The sequence below is a fragment of the Panthera leo genome, chromosome D4 (genome assembly GCF_018350215.1).
Source record: "Panthera leo isolate Ple1 chromosome D4, P.leo_Ple1_pat1.1, whole genome shotgun sequence".
Taxonomy (NCBI): Eukaryota; Metazoa; Chordata; class Mammalia; order Carnivora; family Felidae; genus Panthera; species Panthera leo.
The window spans coordinates 84,240,488-84,258,957 of record NC_056691.1 but is presented as its reverse complement, the minus strand read 5'-3'; the positions used below and the strand labels follow the sequence as shown (position 1 = coordinate 84,258,957).

The window sequence follows — 18,470 nt, the reverse complement described above, 5'->3', positions numbered from 1 at the left end:
AGGCACTGTTTTTGCTCAAAGACAGTATTGAGTGACAGTATTCACACACTGTTTCAACAACCACTTACCTCATTTATTTTTCATTCGGGAAATATTATTGAGTATGTATCGCAATTGTCCTGGACCACTGATACAGAGAGGATTATTCTAAGTAGGGTCACTCCACATGTGTGGAGGAGAGTGTTCGCCTAGGACAGGTCATCAAATGATAATAATCCTAACTCACTGTCATACAAATATTTACTGAACATCTATGATTTTTTTTCTCCTGTGCTAGGCATCAGGCATGAGATGATGACTGAAATATGTCTCTGCTCAGGTTACTTCTAGTTTAGTAGATTGTCTCTCCATGACGTGGGTGAGCTGGGAAGATGATAGAATCAGGAAGGTTTTAAAATAACAGTATTTAGGGGCGCCTGGGTGGCTTAGTCGGTTGAGCATCCAACTCTAGATTTTGGCTCAGGTCATGATCCCAGGGTTGTGGGATTTTTATTTTTAAATATCTATTTATTTATTTTGAGAGAGAGAGTGCATGCATGTGCGCACGTACATTGGGGGAGGGACAGAGAGAGAGAGAGAGAGAGAATCCCAAGCAGGCTCCATGCTGTCAGTGCGGAGCCCAACTTGGGGCTCCATCTCCTGACTGTGAGATCATGACCTGAGCTGAAATCAAGAGTCGGTCACTTAACCGACTGAGCAACCCCAGCACCCCCAGGGTGTCAGGATTGAGGCCCGTGTTGGGTTCTGTGCTGAGTGTGAAGCCTGCTTAAGAGTCTCTCTCTCTCTGGGGCACCTGGGTGGCTTAGTCGATTAAGTGTCCGACTTCAGCTCAGGTCATGATCTCGTGGTTCATGAGTTCAGGCCCCGCATTGGGCTCTGTGCTGACAGCTCAGAGCCTGGAGCCTGCTTTGGAATCTGTGTCTCCCTCTCTCTCTGCCCCTCCCCTGCTCGAACTTACTCTGTCTCTGTCTCTCTCAAAAATAAATAAAACATTTAAAAAAATTCAAAAAGGATTCTCTCTCTTTCTCTCTGTCTCCCTCTGCCCCTCTCTCCTTGAGTGTGTGCACATGCTCTTTCTCTCGCTCTCTTTCTCTCAAAGAGTTTCAAATAAAATAAAATAAAATAAAATAAAATAAAATAAAATAAAATAAAATAACACTATTTGGGGGCCCACCTTCAAATATCTAAAGAGATATTGCTCATGTGTTTTAAACATCAGTTCTTGTCTACTCAGGACAGGACACGAGGGGATTATCTTAAATGGGAAGAGGAGGGACTTATTACCTATCAATGGGGGGAAAACCTACCCGAAAGGATTGTGAGATGGTGATGATTTTGAGTAAGGATGAGGTTATTTTAGGAACAGGAGCTGCTGATTATTATTGGGAGCTTGGGGCTTCCAAGTCAGCCAGTTACTAGCTGTATGATCTTGAGGAACTGATTTCATCTTTCTCAGGGTCGGTTACTTCATTCGTTAAATGGGGATAAAAACAGTATTTATGTATTGGATTGTTGTGAGGATTAAATCATATTAGGTATATAAAGGCATCAGGTGTATCTGTGCCAGGCACAGAGTAAGGTTCAACCCCTTTTGCACTGCTGGTTGGAATGCAAACTGGTGCAGCATGGAGGTTCCTCAAAAAATTAAAAATAGAACTACCCTACGACCCAGCAATTGCACTACTGGGTATTTATCCAAAGGACACAGGAGTGCTGATTTGAAGGGGCACATGCACCCCAATGTTTATAGCAACACTATCAACAATAGCCAAAATATGGAAAGAGCCCAAATTTCCATCCACAGATGAACAGATAAAGATGTGGGGTGTGTGTGTGTGTGTGTGTGTGTGTGTGTGTATATATACACACACACACACACACACACATATATATATATATCCATGTGTATATACATATATACATACACATACACACACATAATGGAATATTACTTGGCAATCAAAAACAATGAAATTTTGCCATTTGCAACAATGTGGGTAGAATTAGACTGTACGATGCTAAGCAAAATTAGAGAAAGACAAATATCATGTGATTTCACTCATATGTGGAATTTAAGATACAAAACATATGAACATAAGGGAAGGGAAGCAAAAATAATATAAAAACAGAGAGGGAGACAAACCATAAGAGACTCTTAAATACAGAGAACAAACTGAGGGTTGCTGGCAGAGTGTTGGGTGGGGGGGGCGGGGAAGACCTAAAGGGGTGAGGGGCATTAGGGAGGAGACTTGTTGGGATGAGCACTGGGTGTTACATATAAGTGATGAATCACTAAATTCTATTCCTGAAATCATTATTGCACTATATGTTAACTAACTTGGATTTAAATTTAAAAAAAAAGAATAGATTTTACATTAGAGCTGAAAAAATCAACTAAAAAAAACTAACAGAGCCAAAAATATGGATTGTTTTGGGAACTAAAATTAATTAATTTTGTTAATTTTTTATTCAGATATTTCCAATGTGTTCAGACTTAGGGTAGCTTTTCTAGAATTTATTACTGTAACCTAAAACTTAAGCAAATGCATTTTTGAAGATTAAGATGTAATTTTCAGTAACTTTATAAAGTAAGTTTTTTCTTAGCATTTCTTTGTTGTTGGCTAAGTGACATAATAATAAAAGCTTTTTAAAAATTAAAAAAAAATAGGGCCACCTGGGTGGCTCAGTTGGTTAAGCATCCAACTTAGGTCATGATCTCACGGTTTGTGGGTTCGAGCCCTGCATCGGGCCCTGTGCTACAGCTGAGCCTGGAGCCTGCTTCAGATTCTGTGTCTCCCTCTCTCTCTGCTCCTCCCCTGCTTGCTCTCTGTCTCTCTCTCTCTCTCTCTCTCTCTCTCTCTCTCTTGAAAATAAACATTTAGGGGCGCCTGGGTGGCTCAGTCGGTTAAGCGGCCGACTTCGGTTCAGGTCATGATCTCGCGGTCCGTGAGTTCGAGCCCCGCGTCGGGCTCTGTGCTCACAGCTCAGAGCCTGGAGCCTGTTTCAGATTCTGTGTCTCCCTCTCTCTGACCCTCCCCCGTTCATGCTCTATCTCTCTGTCTCAAAAATAAATAAACGTTAAAAAAAAAAAATTAAAAAAAAAAAGAAAATAAATATTTAAAAAATTTTTTAAAAATTTACAAAAAAGGTTCAACCAATGATGGATGCTATTCATTTCTATCAATCAACGCTGGCCCTATCTGGGAAAAAAAAAAACAAACACCACCACCGCCCTACACATGAGCATAAGCTGTCTTTTGAGAGACATCAAAGACTGCTATGTATTGTGAGACTTACAGTCTCATTGAAAACACATGTGAACACTCAGAAAGTGAAATAAATATAAGATTAAAATAATAGAGTCGGGGGTGCCTGGGTGGCTCAGTCAGGTAAGCATCCGACTCTTGATTTCCACTGAAGTCATGATCTCATGGTTTGTGAGTTCCAGCCCCACATCAGGCTCTGTGCTGACAGTGTGGGGCCTGCTTGGGATGCTTTCTCACCCTCTCTGCCCTTCCCCAGTGCATGTGCTTGCTCTTGCTCTCTCTCTCTCTCAAAATAAATAAATAAACATTTAAAAATGAAATAAAATGAAATAAAATAAAATGAAATAAAATAAAATAAAATAAAATAAAATAAATAAAATAAAATAAAATAAAATAAAATAAAATAAAATAAAATAAAATAATAGAGTCAGCAGAGTGAAGTGGTTAAGAGCATAGAGACAATAAAATATGTGAGCACTTAGAACAGTGCCTGCCACCTAGGAATTGTTTGCCCTTGACCGAGCAAAACCACAGTGTGAGCCAAGGTCAACTGGTAAGTGAAAGTTTCGAAAGCGACCTATAGGAATTCTCAGGTGGGAGACATTGCTCCAAATGAGCGTGCACCAAACAGATGGGTAAGGTTTGAATGCACTAATCTGTAATACGCTTGATAAGAAGGATCTTGGTTTTCTCAAGCAATGAGCAATTATTCACTATTTGGATGTTCTAAGCTTTTATTTTTAAAACATTTGCTGGCACTACTTTGAATAACCTACTTGTCAGCTTCAAAGAAAGACACCTACGTTTGTTTCTGATATTTTGAATACGTCCCAGAACCAGTCCTCTATATTGCGATCGTGTTCTATAAACTTTACTTCATAGCAATTATAACTCTGCAGCACATTTAACTTACTAATATTTATTGAAATATTTTTAGCTGCAAAAACATTTTATGTTCACTGTTATTTATTAATGCCCTGTTTTAAAATATTACACATAAAATTTATTCCAGTGCACATTAGTAAATAAATTATGCTTGTAATTTCTAATGCATTTTTAATTATAAATTTATCCATGTCTACCTTTATTTATGATAGTGGTGTCTCACTGTTGAACATACTGTATATTAATGGAGACACTGTTAATTATGCATTCTTAGAAGTTGCATTCGACAAAACATACGAGTCCGTTTTTTACATCCTTAAGTCCCGTTAACATCAATTAATTTAGGAGTTGGCACTCACAGTACTAGCTAACCTTTAGAGCCAGAAAAGATACTATTAGCAGCTGGTTACAGGGCCTGGACTTGGGGAAAGGACTACAATTATATGTTAAGTGTAGCTAGAGAGATGCTATAGAATTCCAGCCAGATGTTTCATTTTCACCCTGAGTATCCAAAAAGGGATAGTCACCAGAAATAATATTCGCTCCCAAAACAACAGAACAAAGCTCAGTGAGTCTCTGCTGACCCCCAGAACTGATCTGTACCTAAGTAACATCTCCAAAGCGTTGTCTTAAGATTTTCTGGTTGGTTAATGTGGTGCTTCCCTTCCACCCACCAAACACAACTTATTGTAGACTATACCTTTGCTTTAAAAAATTCTTCACATTTATGTCATTTTAATTTGAAAAAAAAACACTATATTGCTCTGAAATTGTACACTTCTTGGGAGCTTCCTTAAAAGAGTTTGAATGGATTTTTGACACCTAATTTACTGTTGTCCTGAAATTGCTTTGTACCATAAGAGTATAAATGCCTATGTTTTCCCTATGGGAGGAAAAAATATATTTCAAAAGGAGAGGAAACCAAAATTGGGGAAATAGCAGGGAAACATATTCACATATATAAAATATTAAGAACACACATTTGCAGAGAAACTAGAAGGTGCTTCTGTTTTCCCACAGCTCTGGCAGGGCTTGAAAGAGCATTACTTTCATCCGATTATGTTTACTCTTAGCTTGTTGTCATAGGCTTGGCAAAGTGGTATTTTCCATGTGCAAGTTCTGCTTATACAGAATAAGATTTTCAATTGTTTCAATTCATGTGTGTGTGTTGAGCATCTTTTCATTTAATATGCATTTTATCAACTGTTTATAGTGTTTTAAGATTTTAGTGTAGAAAAAGAAATAACAAACATTCCTTTCCTTATGGACTGTCAAGGGGATAGATGTATACTGAAAGAACAGAAAATGTGATAAATGTTGAACACAGAGAATGAGGCTCTTTGTGTGGCCTAATAGGGAGAGGTTATCTGGGAAAGCTTCCTGGAGGAAGCGGTATGTGACTTGGGTCTTCACGAATGAATAGACTATACTTAGAAATAGTTCTAATTGTGTGTGTGTGTGTGTGTGTGTGTGTGTGTGTGTGTGTGTGTGTGTGTGTTTTAAAAGCACATTGGAGTTTATCCTTTTATAATATTGCCACATGTTGTCTAGAAACTAAGATAGCCACTAGAGAGGACACAAGGTGCCCTGAGGGACATCTGCAGCCGTCTTAGACCTTCCAACCATTCTGGCTGCCATTGACCGGAAGGCAAGACTGGCAGAAGAACTGCCCACCAACCCACAAAATTATAAGAAATAATAAATGGTTGTTGCTTTAAGCCACGAAGAAGAAGGAGGAGGTGAAGGAAAATGGGGGAAGGAGGAAGGAAGGAGAAGGAGGAGGAAGAAGGGGAGTTTACTGAGTGGAAGGGGATAGGGCAACTGAGGTTTGAGCAGGAAATAAGGAAGCAAATGCATAAGGGACCTGATGCTTGCTGCCCATCATTGTGTGCCATGCCATCAGAGCTGGCATTTACAGAACACTTTCTGTATGCCAGACAATGTTCTAAGCAGTGTCCACACATCACATCATTGAATCCTACAACAACCTAGATGAAGGAACTGAGACGTAGAGAAGACAAATAACTTATTGAAGCCCACATAGCCAAAGGGTGTCTTTGAACCTCTGTCCATTTCCCGTGTTCTGGTCCTGGGGACTGGAAGAAAAGGAACTCTACCGTGGCCTCCTTTCCAGTTGGAACTGAAGTCTATGAAACCTGATTGTCATGGGTGTGCTGCAGTACTGGTTCCTCTGCCCTCCTGTCTCCTAGAGTCTCCCAGCGGGCCCCTGGTCCAGCGCCACCAATGTGTTGTAAAAATATATTTTTTCTGTTTGTCAGCTGTCATGGTCCTACCCCCATGTACTCCTGGGCCAGGAGAGAGGTCAATGTATGCTTTCCTTTGTAATGCCACTCCTACTCCCACTTCTTAGAGGCTAAGCCATATGGTTGGTCTGTCCTCTTTCCTCTTGATCTACCAACCTTCCCGACGCCATTCCAGTCAGTTTCCTTTTCACCCTACGTCTATTCATCATCCTGGGGTCCACATGGCATCTCAGTTTTTTGTCTCACTTTCAATAACTTTTTCTTCCATTCTACTTCAGCCAGGACCTCACTCTCACATGGCCCTTCATCTGAGGTTATGAAGATAGACATCTCTGAGGATAACCTCCATTTTTGTGCCTTAGTCCATTAGTGACCTCCATTGCATATGTTCTAGGACCTGCAGGCCAGTGACATGAGCCTTTCTGGAATTTTCCTATTTACCTATCCAGCATCCATTCTGTGGCCCATCCAAACAAAGCCCTTTGTTTTAAGCACTTTTGCGGGGGCGGGGGGGGGGGGGTGCAGCACGGAGCCCAATGCGGGGCTTGAACTCATGACACTGAGATCAAAACCTGAGCTGAGACTGAGTTGGCTGCTTAACCGACTGAGCCACCCAGGCACACCATTTTTTAAAAATAATTTACTTTTGGGGCGCCTGGGTGGCTCAGTCGGTTGAGCAGCCGGCGTCGGCTCAGGTCATGATCTCACAGTCCGTGAGTTCGAGCCCCGCGTCGGGCTCTGTGCTGACAGCTCAGAGCCTGGAGCCTGTTTCAGATTCTGTGTCTCCCTCTCTCTCTGACCCTCCCCCGTTCATGCTCTGTCTCTCTCTGTCTCAAAAATAAATAAACGTTAAAAAAAAAATTTACTTTTGGGGGTACCTGGGTGACTCTGCTGGTTGAGCGTCCAACTTCAGCTCAGGTCCTGATCTCACAGTCTGTGGGTTCGAGCCCCATGTCGGGCTCTGTGCTGACGGCTCGGAGCCTGGAGCCTGCTTCGGATTCTGTGTCTCCCTCTCTCTCTGCCCCTCCCCCACTCATGCTCTGTCTCTCTCCATCTCTCAAAAATTAATAAATGTTTAAATTTTTTTTTAAAAATTTACTTTTTTCTTTTTTTTTTTAAGTTTATTTATTTTGAGAAGGGCGGGGAGCAGTAGAAAGAGAGGGGGAAAGAGAATCCCAAGCAGGCTCTGTGATGTCAACACAGAGCTCCACATGGGGCTCCATCTCACGAACAGTGAAATCATGACCTGAGCCCAAATCAAGAATTGGATGCTTAACTGACTGAGCCACCCAGGTGCCCCTAAAAATTTTACTTTTAAATAATCTCTACACCTAACTTGGGGCTCAAACCCACAACCCTGAGATCAAGAGTTGAATGCTGACCTATTGAGCCAGCCAGGTGCCCCTTTTTAAAGCACTCTTAAAAGCTAAAGTCTTAAATTATTGACACCCCTGCCCCCACACACACATACCTGTCTGGCAAAACTTCCTTAGATTAACCCAATTGCTTACTCTTTGTGTGCCTGTATCTTGACTTTTGAAACCAACAGTTTTAGAACAATCACACAAACCATTATATTAGTATTACCAATAAATTCAGAGACTCCATTCTCGGGGGGGGGGTCCCCAACATTGTCCTTGAAATCTTATACTTCCCTGCCTTCCAACTTGCCTACTCTTTCAAATTCAATCAAACTTGACTGTAAGTTTCATGAGGGTGGAATCCTTGTCTGTTTTTTTCACCATTGACTCTCCGGTGCCTGGGATAAACTTAATACATATGCACTCAGTAAGTATCTGTTTACTGACTAGCTATGTGCCAGGCTCTATTGTGTGTGTTATATGCATTAATTCATTAATTCTCATGACAACCCAATGAAGTTAGTTAGGACTTTCGTCATTCCATTTTACAGATAAGGAAATTTAGAGGGGGTGTTTGGAGAATGAAGTCACAAAACTTGTAAGAGGTACAGTTCCTTAGAACCTGTAAAACCTTAGGGGGTCCAGTTGATTTCAGTTTTAGATAGGTTGAGTTTTATGTGTCTGAGGGACAAACAGCAGCTGTGCTTCAGGCCAGAGCTCAAAAGGGAAGTGAAAATGAAGATTAATATTTAGGAGGGGACCTGGTGACCTCGGATTTTCAAACCTTGTTCACACACGTTGCTTAGCCGAGTGCCTCCAACTGGTCCCCAACGGAACTGTGGTGGTGTGTGTGCAAGAGCACGTTTGGGTCTTAAGGTGCTTTTTTTGTTTTTTTTTTTTTTTCTCTGTACAAGCCAGATCAATCACATATTTGAATAGATGGGGGAGGATCCATGGTGTATTTGTTAGTTACTTTAATCTTGTGTAATGATGCCCCAGGGCTGAAATTCAGCCTTGATTTTTTTTTTCTTTTTCTTTTGCTAAGCCTCATTTTTGAGAGGCGTTCTGTACTCTTTCTCGGGAGAGAGAACGTATCACTGCACCACTTGGGTCCTTCTTTCCCTTCACCGTGGCTTCCCCCATTGATTCTGTCGGGAGAGACTTCCAACGGTGAGCTCTTGTTCCGTGCCAGCCCTCTTACCTCGTGGAAACCTCCCTTCAGTTCTTAAAAAAAGAATTTTTTTTTTCCATTTATTTTTGTGGAAGTATAGTTGAGACCCAATTCCCTGCAGTTCTTGAGGAAGAGAATTATTTCCATTTTGCAGATAATAAAGGTAATGACTAATGTTTACTAGGTATTTCTGTGTCAGGCACTGTGCTCAGTGCTTTAAAAGCTTCATCCCATTCGATTCTCACAGGAAGACTCTAAAGTTGGATCTATTGTATGGATGAGAGAACTGAGTCTGAGAGGTGTCTTTTCTGAGAATACACTAGTTACACTTGGCATCTGAACCCAAGTCCTAAGCCTTTGTGACCCAGACGCAAACTGCCTCATCACTCATTTCTGGGTGAATGGAGGACTTTTGAAAGAGAATGCTAATGTTGATTTCTATCCGACGAAAATCCACAGACGGGTGCCTGCGCTACATACCCAGCTGATCTCTGACTCAGGCCTTAGCCAGACCGCAGTAGTGCAGCGCATGCGTACGTCCTTTCGTTCGGCCCCGCCCCCCCGGGAGGGCTTAACTCCTTGCTCTGGGGCTTGCGCACTGCATCCCCAGCCAGCTGCTTCCCCCCCCCACCCCACGGTCGGGGACTTCCGGTACGCGGGGTGCAGTTCCGGGTCGTGGCGCGGCTCGGGGGCAACAGGGCTGCTGCTCGGCCGGCCGGCGGCGGCGAGCGCTGGGGGCATGAGGGCGAGCTGGGAAAGCGGCAATTGAGCCGGCCGGGAAGAGCGCCAGTCCCCAAGGAGTCCGAGAGTGAGGAGCCCTGGGCAGGGGCCGGGAGGCGCGGGGAAGCCGGGCTCTTCCCTCAGGACCGTGTCCCGGGGCCCACCCGGCCCGTAGAGTGGCAGCTGCTTCAGGTAAAGGTTGCCCCAGGCCACTAGCTCCGTCGCTCACTCTCCCGTCAGCCCACCCGTGGAGCCTGGCGGTCCTCCTCACTCCTAGGCTCCGGGTGCTGCCCCGAAGGGTAGTCCGCCTGGCCCTTGATCAGTCTTCCACAGTCAGCATTCGTTTCCTGGTCCTTTCCATAACTGGAGGCTGCTGTGAGCCTGACAGCTGGGTGTGTGATTGGGGGAGGAGAAGCCTGTGGACTGGCTAGAGTTGGGAGGGGGATGGGTTGGCTCGGGCAGTTTCTGGCCCCACCACTTGGCAACATCTAGGCATCCTAATCTTCATAACACGAAAATTAACTTTTTAAAGCATTGTCTGTGTGGTCCCTGATTCCTAGCGCCCCTTCTCCCCAGTTTCCTAAAAGGGTAAGCAGCCCACAAAACTTTTATTTTCTAGCTGGAATCCTGCTGGGACTTAGTGGCAGAGTCTTCTAGATCTGGTTAAGGCTAAGAAAAAAAAATGTAGTTTAAACAAGAGTATTACTTTAACCAGAGACCCAAACGTTGACTCAGAAATTGGTTAAAATTTTATTCCTAATGAATGCAAATAATTTTTGAAGCCTGTCACACAGTACTTAGCACTGTGCAAAGAATCATGTTACAAATCACGTCGGTTAAAACAAAGTGATCATTCTCATTCTATTTTTCACAAGCAAAAGGGGTAGATTACTAATTTAAAAACTTAGTGGAACAGGAAAAGTTGGCACCATGTTCTATTCCTCATCCTTTGAGTCCACACAAGGTGCTTAATAAATGCTGAAAGAGTTCTCGATGAAGCATTGATAATTGTGTTCGTCTTTTTCAGTTTACACACTTGCAGGTTTGCTAGGGCCTGTGAGGCATGCTGGTGGCCCCATTGTCGTTTAGCTTTGTGCGCCGGTCTGTGCCCTAGTGTAGTCACATTCCTCTATACCTCTTGATCTGGCTCCAGCTACGCTTGAAAAAGTCTCCTTCCCTCCTTCCGTAATTCCCTACCTTGATCCTTTACTTTGGATAAGCACGACCTCTAATCGCCTTTGTTTTTCTCTGTGTCCATTGTTTTTTGTTTGTTTGTTTGTTTGTTTTTTGTAGGACATTCTTTCTGCCTAGGTGTCTCCTTTTCTGTCCCCACCTATTGAGATGTTACCCTGGGCCCAACTGAAATTGGTCTCCCTCAACCAAGTGGAGACAACCCCAGTTGAAAAAGATTTGTTTTTCTGGAATCCTATAAACATTCATTATATCTGCAGTAATTTCATTTAGCAAACATATACTGAGTGTGTGTGTGTGTATGTGTGTGTGTATGGCAGGTACTGTGCTAGACAGCTTATAGATAAATAAGACTCAGTCCTTGCCTGCAAGGAGCTCAATTTAGTGAGAGAGATAAGGAAATAACTCCAAGATAGAGTGATAAGTGCACTGTGTGAAGGTTCATTCTGTGATACTGTCATATCACAGAAAGGGGGTAGGTCATTAGCTTTTGAGGAGTGTGCTGTGGTCAGGTAGTGCTTCCTAATGTAGGGTTAACTAAGTTTTATTTACTGTGTACTGAAACTATATATCGGTTTCTCTTATTTAATGATTTTAACCTCAATTTACAGATTAGGAAGACTCAGGATAAATTACACATCTGGTACGAAACAGAGACAAGATTCAAACCCAGGTCTGTCTGATGTCCTACATCTGTGCTTTTTTTTCATTGTGTGTTTTGCCTTCTTTCGCATAACGTAACACTATATGCAAGTACATATTGAAAAAAGTACAAGAGAAAAAAAATATGAATGTCAAAATGAATGGTACAGCGAGTCCTTTAAATGTAGAGAAGACTGATCTTCCAAGGCAAGAAGGTGATAGGTGGGTCAGTTCAACTTTGAATATGAGCATGGAATACCTTCTATAGAGAATAATCTGGACTCTGGATTCAGTTCCTGGTCCCTCCTCTTACTCCTTCACCTTTGGCAAGTTTCTTAATTCTAATCATTATTTTCCTCCAGTATGGGTTGGGATAGGGGGAATGTTTAATGAGCTAAACATTATATATATTTATAATGAGTGGATAAAGGGCCTGCCTGATATGAGGGCCCCTGAAATGATAGCTGTGCGATGCAAAGATGAAATGCATGTGATGGTTTTAGAGTGGTGAGTAGACCAGACTAAATAAAGAAAGCCATTGCTTCTTTCAGTGGGGAGGTAAATTGGGGGGTCAGGAGGGGGTCGGAATTAGTGAGGGCTTCAGTGTCAGTTAAGAGAGTTAATGTCCAGTTTCTGCTCAGAAGTTTTGCAGTTAAATGCTCTGAGAATGTTATGATTCATTCAGCAGTGAGAGGGAAATTATAAGACCCTGCGGAGGCAAAGAGAAATAAAACCAGGTGCCCAGTCTGAGATGGTTGACATTCCAGTGGGGGAGACGGAAGTATGTGCCAGTGAACTATAGTAAAGTACTATAGCTCCTATGATAGCTGCCACACAGGGTACTGTAACGCACAAAGGAGGGAACACTGATGATGGTGGCTAACGAGCACTTTGTGCCAGCATTGTGTTAAGTGCATTATCTCTTTCCTGTACAAAAGCGTGTCATTAACATCCTGATCTTACAGGTGAGGAAACTAGAGTGCAGAGAAGTTAAAGAAATTCCTTGAGTTTATGCATGTGTTGGAGCTGTGAGTAGAGGGGATTATCTGCTAGACTTTGGCATCTTCGCTCTTCTTTGTGATGTGGACGGGGACCCTCTGAAGAGACTTCAGAGAGATGCTAGCCCTTGATCCGTAGCTTCAGTGTGCCTTCATTATGTGAGGCAGCAGGGATAATGAAGAATGAATGTGGCCGCTGCTGAAGCTCATGGTCTCATCCGTCACGTTAAATATATTTCTTTGTGTGTGTGTGGGGGGGGCTTGTTTTGTTTGTTGACTCATGACCGAAGACTTTAGAAACTTGCAGTTCAGTGGATTTATATATATTTATATATATTATTTATTATATATATAATGTTATATATATTTATAATATATAATATATATATATTTATATCAGGGTAAGAGAATTTGTTGGAAATCTGTTATTTGTATGTATAGGCCTTATTTTTATTTTTTTTATTTTTTTTTTCAACGTTTTTTATTTTTATTTTTGGGACAGAGAGAGACAGAGCATGAACGGGGGAGGGGCAGAGAGAGAGGGAGACACAGAATCGGAAGCAGGCTCCAGACTCCGAGCCATCAGCCCAGAGCCTGACGCGGGGCTCGAACTCACGGACCGCGAGATCATGACCTGGCTGAAGTCGGACGCTTAACCGACTGAGCCACCCAGGCGCCCCAGTATAGGCCTTATTTTTAAGGACATAGCCATAGATACCAAATTATTTTATCACTAGGAATTCTGTCACGTTGCATTTTTCCCCCATGGGAGGGGCTCTGACCTTGTGTTTTCTGTGAATTTGAGGTTTTTTTAGAAGTTTTGACTCAAAAGTTAGCATATTTCAGTTTGTGCTAAACTTAATAATTGAACACTTACATTTTAGTCATCATTAATTTTTTTTTAATGTTTCATTTATTTTGAGAAAGAGTGTGCATGTGTGAGCGGAGGAGGGGCAGAGGGAAAGAGAGAGAATTTCAAGGAGGCCCTGTGCTGTCAGCGCAGAGCCTGATGCAGGGCTCGAGCTCATGACCTAAGCTGAAATCAAGAGTCTAATGCTCAACTGACAGAGCCACCCAGGGGCCGCTCGTTAAATGTTTTTGTATCCCATATTTCCTTCAATCTTTGTGGTTCTGTGACATAAGTGGTGTTACCCCCACTGAACACATGAGCAACCTGAGGCTTAGTGGTTAAATATATTGCCCCAATCACATAGCTAGTGAATGATAACACCAGAAAAATGTTGGCCAAAAAAGAGTGAACAAATATTAGTTCTCTTTTGAGCATATACCTCCGGGATCTCCAGCTCAAGTGCCCACGATAAAGAGTAGGACAGACCTTGGTGAATTGCATGTGACCAGTCTGAAGCAGTCGCCGCTCAGTTCCACTTGCTTGTTGCTATGTGAGGAAGCGGATCTGGTGTCCTTGGATCTTCTGAGAGATAATATTTTTATTTATTTATTTTTTTAATTTTTAAAGGTTTTTGTTTTAATCCCAGTGGGGGATAATGGATAATGTTCTTTTTTTTTTTTTTTTTTTTTTTGAGGGATAATATTCTTGCAGAGCATTCAGGAGATGCTGAAAATCTGGATTTTAATGTATTTAGTTCTAAAATTTGCTATTTAAAAACTAATTGTATATACCAAAACACATTTGTGGGCTATGTACAGTAAGTACTAGATTGCCTGATTATAAACTCTGATCTGCCTGACGGCTGACATTTTGGTACCCACTGTTCAAAGTAGGAGGTACTACACATGTAATGATTATTGATCAGAAGTCTACTGGTAAATTGCCAGATTAAAAGTGTGTTGTAATTGACTCATACTGATATCTTTGGGGAAGTGACAGTTTGAATGCTTTCATTATATAATCAGGCTAATTTTCAGGAGTGATAGGGTTTGGATGAGGACAAGACTTGGTAATACTTTTGGTTTGTGCTGTTAGCATTTTAAATTAGTTTGTTTATTTGTTTGTTTATTTTGAGAGAGAGCGTGCGAGTGTGAGCGAGTTGGGGAGGGGCAGAGAGAGGGAGAAGGAAAATCCCAAGTAGGCTCTGGGCTAAGAGCATGGAGCTTAATCTCATAGAACCTGAGCCAAAATCAAGAGTCGGATGCTTAACCAACTGAGCCACCCAGGCACCCCAGTGCTCTTAGCACGTTAGATGCTACCAGATTCTTGTATCTTTTGGTCTTTTCTACAGTATGGGAAGTGAACAAGGTGGGTAATCATAACCTCTTAAGATAAAGAAACTGATGCCTACTAAATTACAGTTTAATAGAAAGTGCACCGGATTGAGAGGGACTTGAACTCTGAATATAATATACCACTAACAGCCTTTGGATTTTGTCAAGTCATTTACAAATCCTTGTATCTTTTTTCCATCTGGATGATAATGAGGACCTCAACTCAAGTCTTGCTCAGGTCTTTTCAGGATGCCAAGCTTCCTGATTCTAATTGACACTCTTAAAGTCATACAACTGATTACTGGCAGATCCCCATGGACAATGGTTCAAATCTAAAAATATGGTTCCTCTTCCCTTAACAGTAGGTAGGGAGCCACTGCTCAGCTTTTCCCTCCGTTCTTTGTTCATCACTAATTCTGGGAATGGACCTTGACAGGCCAGGTGCTTCCCAAGTGCATACAGTGTTTTGTTGACTATGTATACACAAGATTGAAAGAGGGGGCATAGGGACACCCAGCATAGTGAGAGAAATATGGCCAGGGAGTTCCTAGCCCAAGAGTTTAATTTATTTTTGTTTTAATACCCAGCTTCTACAAGGTGAAAATAGAAGAAAGATTGGTCTTCTAGATACTGTTTTCATTCATACTCTATTGTATAAGGAAATAACATAGAATATAAAAGTGAAAATAAATCCTGACCAGTCACTCAAAATTTATTATCTCTAGTTGGCAGTGGTGTAGATATATAGAGGAAACAGATTTAATATAGGAAACACAAAATTTGGACCCAAAGAAGAGAACAGTTTTAAGTAATTGAAATTGAGAAAAATGGGAGAAACCACTTAAACAACAAAACTTAAATTCTGGAAACAGCCAAGGAGGTACTAGAGTAACTACTGGAATTAGATTATAGTAATTGCTTGTGAAATAAATTGCATATTCTATCACATTTACCCCAAATATATGCAGTGTTAGATTTGTATCCTATCCTATGCTTTTATTACTGATGCAGACAAAATGGACTGAATGTGTAAAACTTCAAAAAAATAACATTTTTTAATTTCCCTATGGACACATTTTAAGATACTATATTATAAACAAGTACTCTTTCAGCACAGAAATTGGTAGAAAATTGTTCAAAGGAATGGTTTTCTTTTTAAAACAGTAAATTAAAAAAAATTTTTTTTTAACATTTATTTGTTTTTGAGAGACAGAGCATGAGCACAGGAGGGGCCGAGATAGAGGAACACACATATCCCGAAGCAGGCTTCAGGCTCTGAGCTTTTAGCACAGAGCTCCACGCGGGGCTTGAACCCACAAACTGAGATCGTGACCTGAGCTGAAGTCAGACGTTTAACCAACTGATGTACCCAGGTGCCCTTAAAAATGGTTAAATTTTAAATCTGAACTTCACTTGCTGACATAAAGGAGACTAACAAAGAACTGAGGTGCAGGCTTGAATCAATGTGAGGTGGGGCTTTAGAGTCCCACCCCCCTGTATTTGAATGCTGGCTCTGCCAGGTATTCCCTGTGTGACCTGGACATTCTGCAAAATGAGGATAATAGTGCTGGTCTCAACATATGGTAGTGGAGATGGTTAACTGAAACAACGTAAGCAAGTACCTGGTTCTCTGGTGCTTCTGGAGAGGTATGGGTACATTCAGGGGTATAACACATTCCAGTGTTAGTATAGTGTAACAAGAAATGACTCTGGAGTGAGTGGTTGTGAAGAGATGAGACTCGTTTTCGTGTCTGGATCGTGAGATTAATCTTGTTCATTTCTACCTGTGCTTTGTGAAGTAATGCACCTACTAACCGTGCACTGTTGGGGAAGGGTTTCAGTATGCTGTTTCCAGGTGTAAGGTTAAATGATCTATTTAGATTAAATGAATTGATCTGTTGAATAACGATAAGCATTTCCATTGCTTATATTACCTTTATGTGTGTGTGCCCATGACTACCCACTGAAGTTGTTAAAACAAGGGATATCATGTTCTCCTTGTCTCTGTCCTACTAGTGCTGAAACTGAAGCTTTGGAAGTAAAGCGATTGAAGGCCGAGATCTGATAATGACAAAGCTAGGGTGCAAACCTTTGGTTTTTTCACTCTAAATACAATGCTTTTGTCACTATTACATGCTATTCTGGATTTGGATGTTGGAACTGGCCCTTGTTTTGGGATGGTCATCAACACAGCCCTTCTTACTTATTTTAACTTAATGCTTACAGAAAGTTATTACTCATACAGTGAAAGTATTTGGTTACAGGTATAATCTTATAACATGAAGTTTAAAGGTTTAATAAAACTCTAATAATAATTGGGGCATCCTGGTGGCACAATCGCTTGAGCGTCTGACTCTTGATTTTGGCTCAGATCATGATCTCACTGTCCTTGACTTCCAGGCCTGTATCGGGCTCCATACTGGCAGCATGGAGCCAGCTTGGGATTCTCTCTTTCCCTGTCTCTGCCTCTCCCCACTCAGCTCGCTCTCTCTCTCTCAAAATAAATAAACTTAAAAAAAAAACAAAACACCTCTAATAGTAATACTTATTGAAAGCAGAGATTGGTGGTGATTGGTTACTCATATGTTGCTAGTAGGAATATAAATTGGTGAAAATTTTCTGGAGAGAACTTTGGCGTTATTTATCCAAGTTTAAAAAAATAAGTCACGCAAGCCTTTTGAACTTGTAATTCCGTTTTTAGAAATTTTATTAAAGAAATAATCAGAAATGTAGAAAAATATTTATGTTGAAAGATGTTCACTGTAGCAGTACTTAAAATAGCAAAAATTAGAAACCACTTTAGTAGCCAACAAAGAGAAATTATGGAAAAGCCAATCAGTGGAAATATTGTGCAATCTTAGATGTTTTAGAAGAATTTTAGTGACATAGTAATATGCTCATCATGTAACATACGGTGGGAAAAGGCTATAAAATTATACAAATTATTTATTTATTTTTTAAATGTTTATCTTTATTTTTGAGATAGAGACAGAGCATGAGCAGGGGAGAGGCAGAGAGAGAGGGAGACACAGAATCGGAAGCAGGCTCCAGGCTCTGAGCTGTCAGTTCAGAGCCCAGCGCTGGGCTTGAACTCGTCAACTGCGAGATCATGACCTGAGCTGAAGTCGGACGCTCAACCGACTGAGCCACCCAGGTGCCCCCAAATTATACAAATTATGATCTCAATTATGTCAAACATATATGCGAGGGAAAAGAAGAAATAGGTGGTCAGATTATAGGTCTTTATGCTTTTTTCTGTTTTCCCAAGTATTCTGATTTTTTTAATAGAAAAATCATTTTAGTTTCAGCCTGATACTAAGAAATTTGAGTAGAACCAGGGAAAATCATTCCATCAAAAATTTCCACTAATGCAGGTGATCTGAAGTTCTAAATGCATTGTATTTTCAAGTTTTGACCTCAGTTGTTTTATGTTTAGAATATGGTTTCACGTATCTTGACATAAATGATGTGGAGATTCCCAGGCTAGCCTTTCTCTCCTCCCCGCAAATCCTGCGTAAGACATCATTATCATGGAAGAAGAGTTGCATTTGTGTTGGTGGTACCAGTGTCCTAGTGCTACTATCACCTCTTCAGTGACCAGTGGGACAATGGTAGCCCTGTGACAGCTGTCTTTCAGAGAAAGAACACTCCTATATCTGGGAGGCTGGACATTGGTATGTAGAGCTTTTATGTGAACTAAATGCTTCTGTACTGGGAAGTGCTTTATTGGTATGGGAAATTGTATGTGTGACTTTCTCACTTTTTTTAAGAAAAAATTAAAGGTCAAA

The 18,470-nt window shown here is 41.2% G+C and overlaps 1 protein-coding gene across 9 annotated transcripts in view; it reads left to right on the top strand.

The window, feature by feature from the left end:
- The window catches only part of MAPKAP1 (MAPK associated protein 1), a 274,415-nt gene that overhangs the window by 20,438 nt on the left and 235,507 nt on the right, over nucleotides 1-18,470 (top strand). For 4 of the 9 annotated variants that reach the window (XM_042912771.1, XM_042912770.1, XM_042912763.1 and 1 more), the window contains exons 1-2: nucleotides 9,614-9,859; nucleotides 11,470-11,531. The exons of 1 other annotated variant lie outside the window; for it this stretch is intronic. The gene's annotated coding sequence lies outside the window, so the exon portion shown is untranslated. Of the gene's footprint in view, nucleotides 1-9,613; nucleotides 9,860-11,469; nucleotides 11,532-18,118; nucleotides 18,357-18,470 lie in introns of those variants that run through there. 4 more of the 9 variants (XM_042912766.1, XM_042912765.1, XM_042912767.1 and 1 more) reach the window with 3 other exon arrangements.